The sequence below is a fragment of the Rhipicephalus microplus genome, chromosome 3, assembly GCF_043290135.1.
Source record: "Rhipicephalus microplus isolate Deutch F79 chromosome 3, USDA_Rmic, whole genome shotgun sequence".
NCBI classification, from domain to species: Eukaryota; Metazoa; Arthropoda; class Arachnida; order Ixodida; family Ixodidae; genus Rhipicephalus; species Rhipicephalus microplus.
The window spans coordinates 273,073,434-273,095,996 of record NC_134702.1 but is presented as its reverse complement, the minus strand read 5'-3'; the positions used below and the strand labels follow the sequence as shown (position 1 = coordinate 273,095,996).

Genomic DNA, 22,563 nt, shown 5'->3' with positions numbered 1-22,563 from the left:
CGCGTTATTCGAAGGTCGCAGGTTCGGATCCTGCCCACAGCAACTTATTTTTTCACCCACTTTTCTTTGTTCTCATTTACACTACAATAGGCCTAAAAACTTACCCTATACCTTCCTTGGAATTATTGTCTGTTAGATCTCATTGATATTGTGTAAAACATGAAAAAAACGAGCCCTTAAGTATACACTTGTTTCCCTTACTCATTAACTAGGGGCTCGTACTGGCTGACTTGGTGCCTCTAGGTTGTATACGGGGGACTATTGGCCAGCTGCCGGGTAGTAATAAGTTCACGTGCTATGTGACGCCAAACAGGCTCATAAAGAGTGTACCACACTCGCCGCCACGGCTTCTAGTGGCACTGACTGACAGTCCCACGTTTAAATTGACATAGATACCCAATAAAGTGACCGGCGCGAAAGCTGTCGTGGTAGCTCAGTGGTAGAGCATCGAACACGTTACTCGAAGGTCGCAGGTTCGGATCCTGCCCACAGCAACTTATCTTTTCACCCACTTTTCTTTGTTCTCATTTACATTACAATTGGCCTAATAACTTCCCCTATACCTTCCTTGGCATTATTGTCTGTTTGATCTGATTATTATTGTGTAAAACACGAAAAAACGGCCCTTAAGTATACACTTGTTTTCCTTATTCATTAACGAGGGTCTCGTACTGGCAGACTTGGTGCCTCTAGGTTGTATACGGGGAACTATTGGTCAGCTGCCAGGTAGTAATAAGTTCACGTGCTACGCGACGCTAAACAGGCTCATAAATTGTGTAACACACTCGCCGCCATGGCTACGAGTGGCGCTGACTGACACTCCCACGTTAAAATTGACGTAGATACCCAATAAAGTGGCTGGGGAGATAGCTGTCGTGGTAGCTCAGTGGTAGAGCATCGAACGCGTTATTTGAAGGTCGCAGGTTCGGATCCTGCCCACGGCAACTTATCTTTTCACCCACTTTCCATTTTTCTCATATACATTACAATTGGCCTTTTAACTTCCCCTATTCTAGATGACTGGAAATTCCAGATGACTGGAAAATAGGTAAAGTAATTCCACTCCATAAATCTGGTGACAAACATTTTCTTCGAACTAGCGCCCCAATTCGTTAACGAGTATTTCTGGTAAAATATTTGAACACGTCACCGCTTCCCACTTGGCGAAATTTCTTGAATCATTCTCATTTTTTTTACCTGAGCAACATGGCTTTAGAAAATTATTTTCATGTGAAACGCAGTTGGTAGTCTTCACAAACGACCTTCATTCTGTACTTGATAATGGTTCCGCGGCTGATTGCATATTCATAGACTTTTGTAAGGCATTCGATAAAGTTCCCCACAGCCTGCTTCTTCACAAACTAAGCCAACTGAATATCGACCCTAACGTTCTTAAGTGGATTAAAAGTTTTCTTACAGATCGCTCTCAATTTGTTCATGTTAATGGTTTAACTCTTCAACCCTACCTGTTCAGGCGTCCCACAAGGCTCAGTTTTAGGTCCACTGCTTTTTCTTATATATATTATTGATCTGCCTAGCAATCTGACTACTTCTGTGAAACTTTTTGTTGATGACTGCTTTATTTACCGCGAAATAAAAAATGCTACTGACGTTTCTTTGCTTCAACAGGACCTTGACGCTATCGATAATTGGTGCTCGACTTGGCATATGACACCTAATATTAATAAATGTAAAGTAATGCGGCCAACGTAAATTAAACCCTTCCTCTTACAATATAAGCAGCTCCCCATTGCTACCAGTGTCGTCCTATAAATACCTCGGGGTTATTTTAACAGCACACCTGAGTTGGAATATGCATGTCTCCTCTATTATCTGAAATGCTAACCAGACGCTTGGTTTTATTCGGCGACATTTTTCTCTAGCCCCCGCTTCTGTTAAACTGTTATTGTACAAGTCACTTGTTCAATCTAAACTAGAATACGCGTCTTCAGTGTGGGATCCAGGATAATTCACTAATAAATGCACTTGAAGCAACCCAAAACAGAGCATCGCGTTTCATCCTTCACGATTACGGCCGTTTATCAAGCGTAACACAAATGAAAGCAACTCTATCTCTTGAACAACTCACACTGCGCAGGAAGATATCGCGCATGTGCCTTTTCTTTAAAATCTATTAATTGAACGCCACTCTTAAAACTGCTCTTATCTTACCCCCGGCTCGTATTTCATTGCGCATAGATCATTCTTGTAAAGTTGGTATCCCAAAATGTCGAACTGTATCATATTCAAATTCGTTTATTCCTAGAACTACATCAGAGTTGAATCTCCTGCCACCATTCGTAGTGCTTACTAACAATATTGACCAGTTTAGGAAAAAAGTGTCTGATTACTTCACTTCCGTGTAGCTTGAACTATTTTTTCAATGCGTTTAATTACCTTATAATGTGTCTTATGCATGCAGTTGTCAATGTTAGTTTTGTTATCTTCTCATGCTAGCGGCAATACCTGTGTAGATTTGTGTTAGAAACTTGTATAGTTCTACGCACCACTGGATACTTGTTTGTTCAGTGCTTTTGTATATTTGCTCATATGTGAGCAATGTTTGTACAATTCGGACACCTTTCAACATCCTGATCCTGTACCACTCCCCTCAACAATGCTCTCTGGGCCATGAGGGTACCTGAAATAAATAATTAAATACGTTCTTTGGTTATATTGTCTCTTAGATTTCATTATTATTGAGTAAAACACGAAAAAAACGAGCCCTTAATTATACACTTGTTTCTATTATTCATTAACAAGAGTCTTGTACTGGCAGACTTAGTGCCTCTATGTTGTATACGGTGGACTATTGGTCAGCTGCCAGTTAAAAATAAGTTAACCGGCTACGTGACGCGAAGCAGGCTCATAAAGAGTGTATTACACTTGCCGCCATGGCCACTAGTGGCGCTGAGTGACACTCCCACGTTTAAATTGACATAGATACCAATTAAAGTGACCGGCGGGATAGCTGTCGTGGTTGCTCAGTGGTAGAGCATTGAACGAGTTATTCGAAGGTCGCAGGTTCGAATCCTGCCCACCGCAAGTCATCTTTTCACCCAGTTTATTTCTTGTCATTCACATTACAATTGGCCTAATAACTTCTCCTATACCTTCCTTGGCATTATTGTCGGTTTGATCTGATTATTATTGTGTAAAACACGAAAAAACGGGCCCTTAAGTATACACTTGTTTCCCTTACTCAGTAACGAGGGGCTCGTACTGGCTGACTTGGTGCCTCTAGGTTGTATGCGGGGGACTATTGGCCAGCTGCCAATTAGTAATAAGTTCAAGTGCTACGTTACGCCAACCAGGCTCATAAAGTGTGTAACACACTCGCCTCCATGGCTACGAGTGGCCCTGACTGACACTCCCACGTTAAAATTGACGTAGATACCCAATAAAGTGGCTGAAGGGATAGCTGTCGTGGTAGCTCAGTGGTAGAGCATCGAACGCGTTATTCGAAGGTCGCAGGTTCGGATCCCGCCCACGGCAACTTATCTTTTCACCCACTTCTCTTTGTTCTCATTTACATTACACTAGGCCTAATAACTTCCCCTATACCTTCCTTGGCATTATTGTCTAATAGATCTCATTGATTTTGTGTAAAACACAAAAAAACGAGCCCTTAAGTGTACACTTGTTTCCCTTATTCATTAACGATGGTCTCGTACTGGCAGACTTGGTGCCTCTGGGTGGTATACGGGGAAATATTGATCAGCTGCCAGTTAGTAATAAGTTCACGTGCTACGTGACGCCAAACAGGCTCATAAAGTGTGTACCACTCTCGCCACCATGGCTACTAGTGGCGCTGACTGACACTCCCACGTTAAAATTGACGTAAATACCCAATAAAGTGGCTGAAGGGATAGCTGTCGTGGTAGCTCAGTGGTAGAGCATCGAACGCGTTATTCGAAGGTCGCAGGTTCGGATCCCGCCCACGGCAACTTATCTTTTCACCCACTTCTCTTTGTTCTTATTTACATTACACTAGGCCTAATAACTTCCCCTATACCTTCCTTGGCATTATTGTCTGTTCGATCTCAATGGTATTGTGTAAAACACGAAAAAAAACGAGCCCATAAGTATACACTTGTTTCCCTTATTGATTAACGAGGGTCTCGTACTGGCAGACTTGGTGCCTCTAGGTTGTATACGGGGGAGTATTGGTCAGCTGCCAGTTAGTATAAGTTCACGTGCTACGTGACGCCAACCAGGCTCATAAAGTGTGTAACACACTCGCCTCCATGGCTACGAGTGGCCCTGACTGACACTCCCACGTTAAAATTGACGTAGATACCCAATAAAGTGGCTGGGGGGATAGCTGTCGTGGTAGCTCAGTGGTAGAGCATCGAACGCTTTATTCGAAGGTCGAAGGTTCGAATCCTGCCCACGGCAACTTATCTTTTCACCCACTTTCCTTCCTTCTCATTTACATTACAATTGGCCTTTTAACTTCCTCTTTACGTTCTTTGGTTATATTGTCTGTTAGATCTCATTAATATTGTGTAAAACACGAAAAAAACGAGCCCTTAAGTAAACACTTGTTTCCCTTATTCATTAACAAGAGTCTCGTACTGGCAGACTTGGTGCCTCTAGGTTGTATACGGTGGACTATTGGTCAGCTACCAGTTAAAAATAAATTAGCCTGCTACGTGACGCCAAGCAGGCTCATAAAGAGTGTATCACTCTTGCCGCCATGGCTACTAGTGGCGCTGAGTGACATTCCCACGTTTAAATTGACATAGATACCCAATAAAGTGACTGGCGCGATAGCTGTCGTGGTAGCTCAGTGGTAGAGCATCAAACGCGTTATTCGAAGGTCGCAGTTTCGGATCCTGCCCACGGCAAGTTATCTTTTCAGCCACTTTTCTTTTTTCTCATTTACATCAAAACTGGCCTAATCACTTTCCCTATACGTTACTTGGCATTATTCTCTGTTGGATCTCAATAATACTGTGTAAAACACGAAAATCGAGCCCTTAATTGTACACCTATTTCCCTTATTCATTAACGATGGTCTCGTACTCGCTGACTTCGTGCCTCTGGGTGGTATACGGGGAAATAATGGTCAGCTGCCAGTTATTAATAAGCTCACGTGCTACGTGACGCCAAACAGGCCCATAAAGGGTGTACCACACTCACCGCCATGGCATTTAGTGGCGCTTACAGACACAGCCACGTTTAAATTGACATAGATACCCAATAAAGTGGCTGGGGGGATAGCTGTCGTGGTAGCTCAGTGGTGGAGCATCGAACGCGTTATTCGATGGTCGCAGGTTCGGATCCTTCCCACGGCAATTTATCTTTTCACCCACTTTTCTTTGCTCTCATTTACATTACAATAGGCCTAATATTTCCCCCTAGACCTTCCTTGGCATTATTGTCTGTTACATCTCATTGATATTGTGTAAAACACGAAAAAAACGAGCCCTTAGGTATACACTTGTTTCCCTTATTCATTAACGAGGGTCTCGTACTGGCAGACTTGGTGCCTCTAGGTTGTATACGGGGGACTATTGGTCAACTGCCAGTTAGTAATAAGTTCACGTGCTACGTGACGCCAAACAAACTCATAAAGTGTGTACACACTCGCCGCCATGGCTACCAGTGGTGCTGACTGACACTTTCACGTTAAAATATACGTAGATACCCAATAAAGTGGCTGAGGGGATAGCTGTCGTGGTAGCTCAGTGGTAGAGCATCAAACGCGTTATTCGAAGGTCGCAGGTTGGGATCTTGCCCACGGCAAGTTATCTTTTCAGCCACTTTTATTTCTTCTCATTTACATTAAACCTGGCCTAATAACATTCCCTATACGTTACTTGGCATTATTGTCTGAGAGATCTCAATAATATTGTGTAAAACACAAAAAATGAGCCCTTAAGCTTGTTTTCTTTATTCATTAACGAGGGTCTCGTACTGGCAGACTTGGTGCCTCTGGGTGGTATACAGGGAAATATTGGTCAGCTGCCAGTTAGTAATAAGTACACGTTCTACGTGACGCCAAACAAGCTCATAAAGGGTGTACCACACTCACCGCAATGGCAACTAGTGGCGCTTACAGACACATCCACGTTTTAATTGACATACATACACAATAAAGTGGCTGGGCGATAGTGGTCGTGGTAGCTCAGTGGTAGAGCATAGAAGGCGTGATTTGAAGGTCGCAGGTTCGGATCCTGCCCACGGCAAGTTATCTTTTCACCCACTTTTCTCTCTTGTCATTCACATTACAATTGGCCTAATAACTTCCCTTATAACTTTCTTGGCATTATTCTCTGTAAGATCTCAACATTATTATTAAAACTTAACAAAACGAGCCCTTAAGTATACACTTGTTTCCCTTATTCATTAACGAGTATCTTGTAATGGCAGACTTGGTGCCTCTAGGTTGTATACGGGGGACTATGGGTCAGCTGCCTGTTAGTAATAGGTTCACGTGCTACGTGACGCCAAACAGGCTTATAAAGAGTGTACCAGACTCGCCGCCACGGCTACTAGTGGCACTGACTGACAGTCCACCGTTGAAATTGACATAGATACCCAATGATGTGGCTTGGTTGATAGCTTTCGTGGTAGCTCAGTTGTAGAGCATCGAACGCCTTATTCGAAGGTCGCGCGTTTGGATCCTGCCCACGGCAAGTTATCTTTTCACCCACTTTTCTTTGTTCTCATTTACATTACAATAGGCCTAATAACTTCCCCTATACCTTCCTTAGCATTATTGTGTGTTAGATCTCATTGATATTGTGCAAAACACGAAAAAAAACGAGCCCTTAAGTATACACTTGTTTCCCTTATTCATTAACGAGTGTCTCGTACTGGCAGACTTGGTGCCTCTAGGTTGTATACGGGGGACTATTGGTCAGCTGCCAGTTAGTAACAAGTTCACGTGCTACGTGACGCCAAACAGGCTCATAAAGTGTGTACCACACTCGCCGCCATGGCTACGAGTGGCGCTGACTGACACTCCCACGTTAAAATTGACGTAGATAACCAATAAAGTGGCTGGGGGGATAGCTGTCATGGTAGCTCAGTGGTAGAGCATCGAACGCGTTATTCGAAGGTCGCAGGTTCGGATCCTGCCCACGGCAACTTATCTTTTCACCCACTTTCCTTTCTGCTCATTTACATTACATTTGGCCTTTTAACTTCCCCTATACGCTCTTTGGTTATATTGTCTGTTAGATCTCATCATCATTGTGTAAAACACGAAAAAAACGAGCCCTTAAGTGTACACTTGTTTCCCTTATTCATAACGATGGTCTCGTACTGGCAGACTTGGTGCCTCTGGGTGGTATACGGGGAAATATTGGTCAGCTGCCAGTTAGTAATAAGTTCACGTGCTTTGTGACGCCAAAAGGGCTCATAAAGGGTGTACCACACTCGCCGAAATGGCAACTAGTGGCGCTTACAGATACATCCACGTTTAAATTGACATAGATACTCAATAAAGTGGCTGGGGGGATAGCTGTCGTGGTAGCTCAGTGGTAGAGCGTCGAACGCGTTATTCGATGGTCGCAGGTTCGGATCCTGCTCACGGCAAGTTATCTTTTCATCCACTTTTATTTCTTCTCATTTACATTACAATTGGCCTAACAACTTATCCTATTCCTTCCTTGGCATCATTGTCTGTTAGATCTCATTGATATTGTGTAAAACACGAAAAAACGAGCCCTTAAATTTACACTTGTTCCTTATTCATTAACGAGGGTATCGTACTGGCAGACTTGGTGCCTCTAGGTTGTATACGGGGGACTATTGGTCAGCTGCCAGTTAGTAATAAGTTCACGTGCTACGTGACGCCAAACAGGCTCATAAAGTGTGTACCACACTCGCCGCCATGGCTACGAGTGGCGTTGCCTGACACTCCCACGTTAAAATTGACGTAGATAACCAATAAAGTAGCTGGGCGGATAGCTGTCGTGGTAGCTCAATGGTAGAGCATCGAACGCGTTATTCCAAGGTTGCAGGTTTGGATCCTGCCCACGGCAACTTATCTTTTCACCCACTTTTCTTTCTTCACATTTACATTACAATTGGCCTTTTAACTTCCATTACACGTTCTTTGGGTATATTGTCTGTTAGATCTCATTATCATTGTGTAAAAAAGGAAAAAAATAAGCCCTTAAGTATACACTTGTTTCCCTTATTCATTACGAGGATCTCGTACTGGCAGACTTGTTGTCTCTAGGTTGTATACGGAGGACTATTGGTCAGCTGCCAGTTAAAAATAAGTTCACCTGCTACGTGACGCCAAGCAGGCTCATAAAGAGTGTATCACACTTGCCGCCATGGCTATTAGGGGCGCTAAGTGACACTCCCACGTTTAAATTGACATAGATACCTAATAAAGTGACCGGCGGGATAGCTGTCGTGGTAGATCAGTGGTAGAGCATCGAACGCGTTATTAGAAGGTCGCAGGTTCGGATCCTGCCCACGGCAAGTTATCTTTTCAGCCACTTTTCTTTCTTCTAATTTACATTAAACCTGGCCTAATCAATTTCCCTATACGTTACTTGGCATTATTGTCTGTTAGATCTCAATAATATTGTGTAAAACACAAAAAAAACGAGCCCTTAAGTGTACACTTGTTTCCCATATTCATTAACGAGGGTCTCGTACTGGCAGACTTGGTGCCTCTGGGTGGTATACGGGGAAATATTGGTCAGCTGCCAGTTAGTAATAAGGTCACGTGCTACGTGACACCAAACGGCTCATAAAGAGTGTACCACACTCGCCGCATTGGCTACTAGTGGCGCTGAATGACACTCTCACGTTTAAATTGACATACATACCCAATAAAGTGGCTGTGGCGATAGTGGTCGTGGTAGCTCAGTGGTAGAGCATAGAACGCGTTATTCGCAGGTTGCAGGTTCGGAGCCTGCCCACGGCAAGTTATCTTTTCACCCACTCTTCTTTCTTGTCATTCACATTACAAATAGCCTAATAACTTCCCCTATAACTTTCTTGGCATTATTGTCTGTTAGATCTCACCATTACTTTGTAAAACAGGTAAAAAACGAGCCCTTAAGTATACACTTGTTTCCCCCACTCATTAACGAGGGGCTCGTACTGGCTGACTTGGTGCCTCTAGGTTGTATACGGGGGACTATTGGCCAGCTGCCAGTTAGTATTAAGTTCACGTGCTACGTTCCGCCAAACAGGCTCATAAAGGGTGTACCACACTCACCGCCATGGCTACGAATGGCGCTGACTGACACTCCCACGTTAAAATTGACGTAGATACCCAATAAAGTGGCTGGGGGGGTAGCTGTCGTGGTAGCTCAGTGGTAGAGCATCGAACGCGTTATTCAAAGGTCGCAAGTTCAGATCCTGCCCACGGCAAGTTATCTTTTCACCCACTTCTCTTTCTTCTCATTTACATTACAATTATCCTAATAACTTCCCCTATACCTTCCTTGTCCTTATTATCTGTTAGATCTCATAATTATTGTGTAAAACACGAACAAAACGAGCCTTTAAGTTTACACTTGTTTCCCTTATTCACTAACGAGGGTCTCGTACTGGCAGACTTGGTTCCTCTAGGTTGTATACGAGGGACTATTGGTCAGCTGCCAGTGAGTAATAGGTTCACGTGCTACGTGACGCCAAACAGGCTCATAAAGTGTGTACCACACTCGCCGCCATGGCTACGAGTGGCGCTGACTGACACTCCCACGTTAAAATTGACGTAGATACCCAATAAAGTGGCTGGGGGGATAGCTGTCGTGGTAGCTCAGTGGTAGAGCATCGAACGCGTTATTCGAAGGTCACAGGTTCGGATCCTGCCCACGGCAACTTATCTTTTTACCCACTTTCCTTTCTTCTCATTTACATTACATTTGGCCTTTTACCTTTCTCTATACATTCTTTGGTTATACTGTCTGTTAGATCTCTATATTATTGTGTAAAACACGAAAAAAACGAGCCCTTAAGTATACACTTGTTTCCCTTATTCATTAACCAGGGTCTCGTACTGGCAGACTTGGTGCCTCTAGGTTGTATACGGGGGACTATTGGTCAGCTGCCAGTTAAAATTAAGTTCACCTGCTACGTGACGCCAAGCAGGCTCATAAAGAGTGTATCACACTTCCTGCCATGGCTATTAGTGGCGCTGAGTGACACTCCCACGTTTAAATTGACATAGATACCCAATAAAGTAACCGGTGGGACCGCTGTCATGGTAGCTCAGTGGTAGAACATCGAACGTGTTATTCGAAGGTCGCAGGTTCGGATCCTGCCCACGGCAAGATATCTTTTCAGCCACTTTTCTTTCTTCTAGTTTACACTAAAACTGGCCTTTTAACTTTTCCTATACGTTCTTCGGTTATATTGTCTGTTAGATATCTATATTATTGTGTAAAACACGAAAAAAAACGAGCCCTTAAGTATACCTTTGTTTCCCTTAATCATTAACGAGAGGCTCGTACTGGCAGACTTGGTGCCTTTAGGTGGAATACGGGGGACTATTGGTCAGCTGCCAGGTAGTAATAAGTTCATGTGCTACGTGACGCCAAACAGGCTCATAAAGGGTGTACCCCACTCGCCGCAAAGGACACTAGTGGCGCTTACTGACACATCCACGTTTAAATTGACATAGATACCCAATAATGTGGCTGGGGGGATAGCTGTCGTGGTAGCTCAGTGGTAGAGCATCGAACGCGTTATTCGATGGTCACGGGTTCGGATCCTGCCCACGGCAACTTATCTTTTTACCCACTTTCCTTTCTTCTCATTTACATTACATTTGGCCTTTTAACCTTCCCTATACGTTCTTTGGTTATACTGTCTGTTAGATCTCTATATTATTGTGTAAAACACAAAAAAACGAGCCGTTAGGTATATACTTGTTTCCCTGATTTATTAACGAGGGTCTCGTACTGGCAAACTTGGTACCTATAGGTTGTGTACGGGAGACTATTGGTCAGCTGCCAGTTAGTCATAAGTTCACGTGCTACGTGACGCCAAACAGGCTCATAAAAAGTGTGCCACACTCGCCGCCATGGCTACAAGGGGCGCTGACTGACACTCAAACGTTTAAATTGACATAGACACCCAATAAAGTGGCTGGGGGATAGCGGTCGTGGTAGCTCAGTGGTAGAGCATTGAACGCGTTTGTCGAAGGTGGCAGGTTTGGATCCTGCCCTAGTCAAGTAATCTTTTCACCCACTTTTCTTTCTTCTCATTTACATTACAATCGGCCTAATATCTTCCTCTATACCTTCCTTGACATTATTGTCTGTTAGATCTCATTATTATTGTGTAAACTACGGAAAACGAGCCCTTAAGTATACACTTGTTTCCCTTATTCATTAACTAGGGTTTCGTACTGGCAGACTTAGTGCCTTTAGGTTGTATAAGGGGGACTATTGGTCAGCTGCCAGTTAGTAATAGGTTCACGTGCTACGTGACACTAAACAGCCTCATGAGGGGTGTGCCATACTCGCCGCCATGGCTACTAATGGCGCTGACTGACACTGCCACGTTTAAATTGACATCGATACCAAATACAGTGGCTTGGGATACAGCTGTCGTGGTAGCTCAGTGGTAGAGCATCGAACGCGTTATTCGGAGGTCGCAGGTTCGGATCCTGCCCATGGCAAGTTACCTTTTCACCCACTTTTCTTTCTTCTCATTTACATTACAATCGGCCTAATAACTTCCTTTATAGTTTCTTTGGCATTATTGTCTGTTTGATGTCATTATTATTGTGTAAAACACGGAAATCGAGCCCTTAGGTATACACTTGTTTCCCTTATTTATTAACGAGGGTCTCGTACTGGCAGACTTGGTACCTTTAGATTGTATACGGGGGACTATTGGTCAGCTGCCAGTTAGTAATAAGTTCACGTGCTACTTGACGCCAAACAGGCTCATAAAGAGTGTGCCACACTCGCCGCCATGGCTACAAGGGGCGCTGAGTGACACTCAAACGTTTAAATTGACATAGATACCCAATCAATTTGCTGGGGGGATAGCTGTCTTGGTAGCTCAGTGGTAGAGCTTTGAACGCGTTTGTCGAAGGTGGCAGGTTTGGATTCTGCCCAAGTCAAGTAATCTTTTCACCCACTTTTCTTTCTTCTCATTTACATTACAATCGGCCTAATAACTTCCTCTATACCTTCCTTGGCATTATTGTCTGTTAGATCTGATTATTATTGTGTAAACTACGGAAAACGAGCCCTTAAGTATACACTTGTTTCCCTTATTCATTAACGAGGGGCTCGTACTGGCAGACTTGGTGCCTTTAGGTGGCATACGGGGGACTATTGGTCAGCTGCCAGTTAGTAATAAGTTCACGTGCTACGTGACGCCAAACAGGCTCATAAAATGTGTACCACACTCGCCACCATGGCTACAAATGGCGCTGACTGACACTCCCACGTTAACATTGACGTAGATACCCAATAAAGTGGCTGGGGGGATAGCTGTCGTGGTAGCTCAGTGGTAGAGCATCGAACGCGTTATTCGATGGTTGCAGGTTCGGACCCTGCTCTCGGCAAGTTATCTTTTCATCCACTTTTATTTCTTCTCATTTACATTACAATTGGCCTAATAACTTCCCCTATACCTTCCTTGGTAATATTGTCTGTTAGATCTCATTGATATTGTGTAAAACACAAAAAAACGAGCCGTTAGGTATACACTTGTTTCCCTTATTTATTAACGAGGGTCTCGTACTGGCAGACTTAGGTTGTAACGGTACGGTATACAACCTTTAGGTTGTAAACGGGGGACTATTGGTCAGCTGCCAGTTAGTAATAGGTTCACGTGCTACTTGACGCCAAACAGGCTCATAAAGAGTGTGCCACACTCGCCGCCACGGCTACAAGGGGCGCTGACTAACACTCAAACGTTTAAATTGACATAGACACCCAATAAAGTGGCTGGGGGGATAGCTGTCGTGGTAGCTCAGTGGTAGAGCATTGAACGCGTTTGTCGAAGGTGGCAGGTTTGGATCCTGCCCTATTCAAGTAATCTTTTCACCCACTTTTCTTTCTTCTCATTTACATTACAATCGGCCTAATATCTTCCTCTATACCTTCCTTGACATTATTGTCTGTTAGATCTCATTATTATTGTGTAAACTACGGAAAACGAGCCCTTAAGTATACACTTGTTTCCCTTATTCATTAACTAGGGTCTCGTACTGGCAGACTTAGTGCCTTTAGGTTGTATAAGGGGGACTATTGGTCAGCTGCCAGTTAGTAATAGGTTCACGTGCTACGTGACACTAAACAGCCTCATGAGGGGTGTGCCATACTCGCCGCCATGGCTACTAATGGCGCTGACTGACACTGCCACGTTTAAATTGACATCGATACCAAATACAGTGGCCGGATGATACAGCTGTCGTGGTAGCTCAGTGGTAGAGCATCGAACGCGTTATTCGGAGGTCGCAGGTTCGGATCCTGCCCATGGCAAGTTACCTTTTCACCCACTTTTCTTTCTTCTCATTTACATTACAATCGGCCTAATAACTTCCTTTATAGTTTCTTTGGCATTATTGTCTGTTTGATGTCATTATAATTGTGTAAAACACGGAAATCGAGCCCTTAGGTATACACTTGTTTCCCTTATTTATTAACGAGGGTCTCGTACTGGCAGACTTGGTACCTTTAGATTGTATACGGGGGACTATTGGTCAGCTGCCAGTTAGTAATAAGTTCACGTGCTACTTGACGCCAAACAGGCTCATAAAGAGTGTGCCACACTCGCCGCCATGGCTACAAGGGGCGCTGAGTGACACTCAAACGTTTAAATTGACATAGATACCCAATCAATTTGCGGGGGGGATAGCTGTCTTGGTAGCTCAGTGGTAGAGCTTTGAACGCGTTTGTCGAAGGTGGCAGGTTTGGATTCTGCCCAAGTCAAGTAATCTTTTCACCCACTTTTCTTTCTTCTCATTTACATTACAATCGGCCTAATAACTTCCTCTATACCTTCCTTGGCATTATTGTCTGTTAGATCTGATTATTATTGTGTACTGATTATTATTATTATTGTGTACACTACGGAAAACGAGCCCTTAAGTATACACTTGTTTCCCTTATTCATTAACGAGGGTCTCGTACTGGCAGACTTGGTGCCTTTAGGTTGTATACGGGGGACTATTGTCAGCTGCCAGTTAGTAATAGGTTCACGTGCTACGTGACACTAAACAGCCTCATAAGGGGTGCGCCATACTCGCCGCCATGGCTACTAGTGGCGCTGACTGACACTGCCACGTTTAAATTGACATCGATACCAAATACAGTGGCTGGGGGAATAGCTGTCGTGGTAGCTCAGTGGTAGAGCATTGAACGCGTTATTCGGAGGTCGCAGGTTCGGATCCGGACATTGGCAAGTTAACTTTTCACCCACTTTTCTTTCTTCTCATTTACATTACAATCGGTCTAATAACTTCCCCTATAGTTTATTTGGCATTATTGTCTGTTTGATGTCATTATTATTGTGTAAAACACGGAAAAGGAGCCTTTAGGTATACATTTGTTTCCCTTATTCATTAACGACGATCTCGTACTGGCAGACTTGGTACCTATAGGTTGTGTACGGGAGACTATTGGTCAGCTGCCAGTTAGTAATAAGTTCACGTGCTACGTGACGCCAAACAGGCTCATAAAGTGTGTAACACACTCGCCGCCATGGCTACGAGTGGCGCTGACTGAAACTCCCACGTTAAAATTGACGTTGATACCCAATAAAGTGGCTGGGGGGATAGCTGTCGTGGTAGCTCAGTGGTAGAGCATCGAACGTGTTATTCGATGGTCGCAGGTTCGGATCCTGCCCTCGGCAAGTTATCTTTTCATCCACTTTTATTTCTTCTCATTTACATTACAATTGGCCTAATAACTTCCTCTATACCTTCCTTGGCATTATTGTCTGTTAGATCTCATTATTATTGTGTAAACTACGCAAAACGAGCCCTTAAGTATACACTTGTTTCCCTTATTCATTAACGAGGGTCTCGTACTGGCAGACTTGGTGCCTCTAGGTTGTATACGGGGGACTATTGGTCAGCTGCCAGTTAAAAATAACTTCACCTGCTACGTGACGCCAAGCAGGCTCAGAAAGAGTGTATCATACTTGCTGCTATGGCTATTAGTGGCGCTGAGTGACACTCCCACGTTTAAATTTACGTAGATACCCAATAAAGTGACCCGCGGGACAGCTGTCGTGGTAGCTCAGTGGTAGAGCATCAAACATGTTATTCGAAGGTCGCAGGTTCGGATCCTGCCCACGGCAAGTTATCTTTTCAGCCACTTTTCTTTCTTCTAGTTTACACTAAAACTGGCCTTTTAACTTTCCCTATACGTTCTTTGGTTATATTGTCTGTTAGATCTCTATATTATTGTGTAAAACACGAAAAAAACGAGCCCTCAAGTATACCTTTGTTCCCCTTATTCATTAACGAGGGGCTCGTACTGGCAGACTTGGTGCCTTTAGGTGGCATACGGGGGACTATTGGTCAGCTGCCAGTTAGTAATAATTTCACGTGCTACGTGACGCCAAACAGGCTCATAAAATGTGTACCACACTCGCCGCCATGGCTACAAATGGCGCTGACTGACACTCCCACGTTAACATTGACGTAGATACCCAATAAAGTGGCTGGGTGGATAGCTGTCGTGGTAGCTCAGTGGTAGAGCATCGAACGCGTTATTCGATGGTTGCAGGTTCGGATCCTGCCCTCGGCAAGTTATCTTTTCATCCACTTTTATTTCTTCTCATTTACATTACAATTGGCCTAATAACTTCCCCTATACCTTCCTATGTAATATTGTCTGTTAGATCTCATTGATATTGTGTAAAACAAAAAAAAACGAGCCGTTAGGTATACACTTGTTTCCCTTATTTATTAACGAGGGTCTCGTACTGGCAGACTTAGGTTTTAACGGTACGGTATACAACCTTTAGGTTGTAAACGGGGGACTATTGGTCAGCTGCCGGTTAGTATTAGGTTCACGTGCTACGTGACACTAAACAGCCTCATAAGGGGTGTGCCATACTCGCCGCCAAGGCTACTAGTGGCGCTGACTGACACTGCCACGTTTAAATTGACATCGATACCAAATACAGTGGCTGGGGATATAGCTGTCGTGGTAGCTCAGTGGTAGAGCATCGAACGCGTTATTCGGAGGTCGCAGGTTCGGATCCTGCCCATAGCAAGTTACTTTTTCACCTACTTTTCTTTCTTTTATATTACATTACAATCGGCCTAATAACTTCCTTTATAGTTTCTTTGGCATTATTGTCTGTTTGATGTCATTATTATTGTGTAAAACACGGAAATCGAGCCCTTAGGTATACACTTGTTTCCCTTATTTATTAACGAGGGTCTCGTACTGGCAGACTTGGTACCTTTAGATTGTATACGGGGGACTATTGGTCAGCTGCCAGTTAGTAATAAGTTCACGTGCTACTTGACGCCAAACAGGCTCATAAAGAGTGTGCCACACTCGCCACCATGGCTACAAGGGGCGCTGAGTGACACTCAAACGTTTAAATTGACATAGATACCCAATAAATTTGCTGGGGGGATAGCTGTCTTGGTAGCTCAGTGGTAGAGATTTGAACGCGTTTGTCGAAGGTGGCAGGTTAGGATTCTGCACAAGTCAAGTAATCTTTTCACCCACTTTTCTTTCTTCTCATTTACATTACAATCGGCCTAATAAATTCCTCTATACCTTCATTGGCATTATTGTCTGTTAGATCTCATTATTATTGTGTAAACTACGGAAAACGAGCCCTTAATATACACTTGTTTCCCTTATTCATTAACGAGGGTCACGTACTGGCAGACTTGGTGCCTTTAGGTTGTATACGGGGGACTATTGGTCTGCTGCCAGTTAGTAATAGGTTCACGTGCTACGTGACACTAAACAGCCTCATAAGGGGTGCGCCATACTCGCCGCCATGGCTACTAGTGGCGCTGACTGACACTGCCACGTTTAAATTGACATCGATACCAAATACAGTGGCTGGGGGAATAGCTGTCGTGGTAGCTCAGTGGTAGCGCATTGAACGCGTTATTCGGAGGTCGCGGGTTCGGATCCGGACATTGGCAAGTTACCTTTTCACCCACTTTTCTTTCTTCTCATTTACATTACAATCGGTCTAATAACTTCCCCTATAGTTTATTTGGCATTATTTTCTGTTTGATGTCATTATTATTGTGTAAAACACGGAAAACGAGCCTTTAGGTATACATTTGTTTCCCTTATTCATTAACGACGATCTCGTACTGGCAGACTTGGTACCTATAGGTTGTGTACGGGAGACTATTGATCAGCTGCCAGTTAGTAATAAGTTCACGTGCTACGTGACGCCAAACAGGCTCATAAAGAGTGTGCCACACTCGCCGCCAAGGCTACTAGTGGCGCTGACTGACACTCAAACGTTTAAATTGACATAGATACCCAATGAAGTGGCTGGGGGGATAGCTGTCGTGGTAGCTCAGTGGTAGAGCATCGAACGCGTTATTCGAAGGTCATGGGTTCGGATCTTGCCCACGGCAACTTATCTTTTTACCCAATTTCCTTTCTTCTCATTTACATTACATTTGGCCTTTTAACTTTCCCTATACGTTCTTTGGTTATACTGTCTGTTAGATCTCTATATTATTGTGTAAAACACGACAAAAACGAGCCCTTAAGTATACACTTGTTTCCCTTATTCATTAACGAGGGTCTCGTACTGGCAGACTTGGTGCCTCTAGGTTGTATACGGGGGACTATTGGTCAGCTGCCAGTTAAAAATAACTTCACCTGCTACGTGACGCCAAGCAGGCTCAGAAAGAGTGTATCACACTCGCCGCAAAGGCAACTAGTGGCGCTTACTGACACATCCACGTTTAAATTGACATAGATACCCAATGAAGTGGCTGGGGGGATAGCTGTCGTGGTAGCTCAGTGGTAGAGCATTGAACGCATTATTCGATGGTCGCAAGTTCGGATCCTGCCCATGGCAAGTCATCTTTTCACCCACTTTTCTTTCTTCTCATTTACATTACAATCGGCCTTATAACTTTCGCTATACCTTCCTTGGCATTATTGTCTCTTAGATCTCATTATTATTGTGTAAAACACGGAAAACGAGCCCTTAGGTAACCCTTGTTTCGCTTATTCAATAACGAGGGTCTCGTACTGGCAGACTTGGTACCTTTAGGTTGTGAACGGGGGACTATTGGTCAGCTGCCAGTTAGTAATAAGTTCACGTGCTACGTGACGCCAAACAGGCTCATAAAGTGTGTAACACACTCGCCGCCATGGCTACGAGTGGCGCTGACTGAAACTCCCACGTTAATATTGACGTTGATACCCAACAAAGTGGCTGGGGGGATAGCTGTCGTGGTAGCTCAGTGGTAGAACATCGAACGCGTTATTCGATGGTCGCAGGTTCGGATCCTGCCCTCGGCAAGTTATCTTTTCACCCACTTTTCTTTCTTCTCATTTACATTACAATCGGCCTAATATCTTCCTCTATACCTTCCTTGACATTATTGTCTGTTAGATCTCATTATTATTGTGTAAACTACGGAAAACGAGCCCTTAAGTATACACTTGTTTCCCTTATTCATTAACTAGGGTCTCGTACTGGCAGACTTAGTGCCTTTAGGTTGTATAAGGGGGACTATTGGTCAGCTGCCAGTTAGTAATAGGTTCACGTGCTACGTGACACTAAACAGCCTCATAAGGGGTGTGCCATACTCGCCGCCATGGCTACTAATGGCGCTGACTGACACTGCCACGTTTAAATTGACATCGATACCAAATACAGTGGCTGGGGATACAGCTGTCGTGGTAGCTCAGTGGTAGAGCATCGAACGCGTTATTCGGAGGTCGCAGGTTCGGATCCTGCCCATGGCAAGTTACCTTTTCACCCACTTTTCTTTCTTCTCATTTACATTACGATTGGCCTAATAACTTCCCCTATACCTTCCTTGGCATTAGTGTCTGTTAAATCTCATTATTATTGCGTAAAACACGTAAAAAACGAGCCCTTAGGTATACACTTCTTTCCCTTACTCATTAACGAGGGGCTCGTACTGGCGGACTTGGTGCCTCTAGGTTGTATACGGGGACTATTGGCCATCTGCCAGTTAGTAATAAGTTGACGTGCTACGTTCCGCCAAACAGGCTCATAAAGGGTGTACCACACTCGCCGCAATGGCAACTAGTGGCGCTGACTGACACTCAAACGTTTAAATTGACATAGATACCCAATGAAGTGGCGGGGGGGATAGCTGTCGTGGTAGCTCAGTGTTGGAGCATCGAACGCGTTCTTCGAAGGTCAGAGGTTTGGATCCTGCCCACGGCAAGTTATCTTTTCAGCCACTTTTCTTTCTTCTAGTTTACACTAAAACTGGCCTTTTAACTTTCCCTATACGTTCTTTGGTTATATTGTCTGTTATATCTCTATATTATTGTGTAAAACACGAAAAAAACGAGCCCTTAAGTATACCTTTGTTTCCCTTATTCATTAACGAGGGCTCGTACTGGCAGACTTGGTGCCTTTAGGTGGCATACGGGGGACTATTGGTCAGCTGCCAGTTAGTAATAAGTTCATGTGCTACGTGACGCCAAACAGGCTCAAAAAGGGTGTACCACACTCGCCGCAATGGCAACTAGTGGCGCTTACTGACACGTCCACGTTTAAATTGACATAGATACCCAATGAAGTGGCTGGGGGGATAGCTGTCGTGGTAGCTCAGTGGTAGAGCATCGAACGCGTTATTTGATGGTCGCAAGTTCGGATCCTGCCCATGGCAAGTCATCTTTCCCCCCACTTTTCTTTCTTCTCATTTACATTACAATCGGCCTTATAACTTTCGCTATACCTTCCTTGGCATTATTGTCCCTTAGATCTCATTATTATTGTGTAAAACACGGAAAACGAGCCCTTAGGTAACCCTTGTTTCGCTTATTCAATAACGACGATCTCGTACTGGCAGACTTGGTACCTTTAGGTTGTAAACGGGGGACTATTGGTCAGCTGCCAGTTAGTAATAAGTTCACGTGCTACGTGACGCCAAACAGGCTCATAAAGTGTGTAACACACTCGCCGCCATGGCTACGAGTGGCGCTGACTGAAACTCCCACGTTAAAATTGACGTTGATACCCAATAAAGTGGCTGGGGGGATAGCTGTCGTGGTAGCTCAGTGGTAGAGCATCGAACGCGTTATTCGATGGTCGCAGGTTCGGATCCTGCCCTCGGCAAGTTATCTTTTCACCCACTTTTCTTTCTTCTCATTTACATTACAATCGGCCTAATATCTTCCTCTATACCTTCCTTGACATTATTGTCTGTTAGATCTCATTATTATTGTGTAAACTACGGAAAACGAGCCCTTAAGTATACACTTGTTTCCCTTATTCATTAACGAGGGTCTCGTACTGGCAGACTTGGTGCCTCTAGGTTGTATACGGGGGACTATTGGTCAGCTGCCAGTTAAAAATAACTTCACCTGCTACGTGACGCCAAGCAGGCTCAGAAAGAGTGTATCACACTTGCTGCTATGGCTATTAGTGGCGCTGAGTGACACTCCCACGTTTAAATTTACGTAGATACCCAATAAAGTGACCCGCGGGACAGCTGTCGTGGTAGCTCAGTGGTAGAGCATCAAACATGTTATTCGAAGGTCGCAGGTTCGGATCCTGCCCACGGCAAGTTATCTTTTCAGCCACTTTTCTTTCTTCTAGTTTACACTAAAACTGGCCTTTTAACTTTCCCTATACGTTCTTTGGTTATATTGTCTGTTAGATCTCTATATTATTGTGTAAAACACGAAAAAAACGAGCCCTCAAGTATACCTTTGTTTCCCTTATTCATTAACGAGGGGCTCGTACTGGCAGACTTGGTGCCTTTAGGTGGCATACGGGGGACTATTGGTCAGCTGCCAGTTAGTAATAATTTCACGTGCTACGTGACGCCAAACAGGCTCATAAAATGTGTACCACACTCGCCGCCATGGCTACAAATGGCGCTGACTGACACTCCCACGTTAACATTGACGTAGATACCCAATAAAGTGGCTGGGTGGATAGCTGTCGTGGTAGCTCAGTGGTAGAGCATCGAACGCGTTATTCGATGGTTGCAGGTTCGGATCCTGCCCTCGGCAAGTTATCTTTTCATCCACTTTTATTTCTTCTCATTTACATTACAATTGGCCTAATAACTTCCCCTATACCTTCCTATGTAATATTGTCTGTTAGATCTCATTGATATTGTGTAAAACACAAAAAAACGAGCCGTTAGGTATACACTTGTTTCCCTTATTTATTAACGAGGGTCTCGTACTGGCAGACTTAGGTTTTAACGGTACGGTATACAACCTTTAGGTTGTAAACGGGGGACTATTGGTCAGCTGCCGGTTAGTATTAGGTTCACGTGCTACGTGACACTAAACAGCCTCATAAGGGGTGTGCCATACTCGCCGCCAAGGCTACTAGTGGCGCTGACTGACACTGCCACGTTTAAATTGACATCGATACCAAATACAGTGGCTGGGGATATAGCTGTCGTGGTAGCTCAGTGGTAGAGCATCGAACGCGTTATTCGGAGGTCGCAGGTTCGGATCCTGCCCATAGCAAGTTACTTTTTCACCTACTTTTCTTTCTTCTCAATTACATTACAATCGGCCTAATAACTTCCTTTATAGTTTCTTTGGCATTATTGTCTGTTTGATGTCATTATTATTGTGTAAAACACGGAAATCGAGCCCTTAGGTATACACTTGTTTCCCTTATTTATTAACGAGGGTCTCGTACTGGCAGACTTGGTACCTTTAGATTGTATACGGGGGACTATTGGTCAGCTGCCAGTTAGTAATAAGTTCACGTGCTACTTGACGCCAAACAGGCTCATAAAGAGTGTGCCACACTCGCCACCATGGCTACAAGGGGCGCTGAGTGACACTCAAACGTTTAAATTGACATAGATACCCAATAAATTTGCTGGGGGGATAGCTGTCTTGGTAGCTCAGTGGTAGAGATTTGAACGCGTTTGTCGAAGGTGGCAGGTTAGGATTCTGCACAAGTCAAGTAATCTTTTCACCCACTTTTCTTTCTTCTCATTTACATTACAATCGGCCTAATAAATTCCTCTATACCTTCATTGGCATTATTGTCTGTTAGATCTCATTATTATTGTGTAAACTACGGAAAACGAGCCCTTAATATACACTTGTTTCCCTTATTCATTAACGAGGGTCACGTACTGGCAGACTTGGTGCCTTTAGGTTGTATACGGGGGACTATTGGTCTGCTGCCAGTTAGTAATAGGTTCACGTGCTACGTGACACTAAACAGCCTCATAAGGGGTGCGCCATACTCGCCGCCATGGCTACTAGTGGCGCTGACTGACACTGCCACGTTTAAATTGACATCGATACCAAATACAGTGGCTGGGGGAATAGCTGTCGTGGTAGCTCAGTGGTAGCGCATTGAACGCGTTATTCGGAGGTCGCGGGTTCGGATCCGGACATTGGCAAGTTACCTTTTCACCCACTTTTCTTTCTTCTCATTTACATTACAATCGGTCTAATAACTTCCCCT

General features: G+C 44.1%; 2 non-coding genes across 2 annotated transcripts; both read left to right on the top strand.

The window, feature by feature from the left end:
- The first annotated feature begins 4,326 nt into the window (after nt 1–4,326).
- TRNAK-CUU (transfer RNA lysine (anticodon CUU)) lies at nt 4,327–4,398 on the top strand. Its single transcript has one exon. It is a non-coding gene; the product is annotated as a tRNA-Lys (tRNA).
- A 10,332-nt stretch (nt 4,399–14,730) lies between these two features.
- TRNAT-UGU (transfer RNA threonine (anticodon UGU)) lies at nt 14,731–14,802 on the top strand. Its single transcript has one exon. It is a non-coding gene; the product is annotated as a tRNA-Thr (tRNA).
- The last annotated feature ends 7,761 nt before the right edge of the window (nt 14,803–22,563 follow it).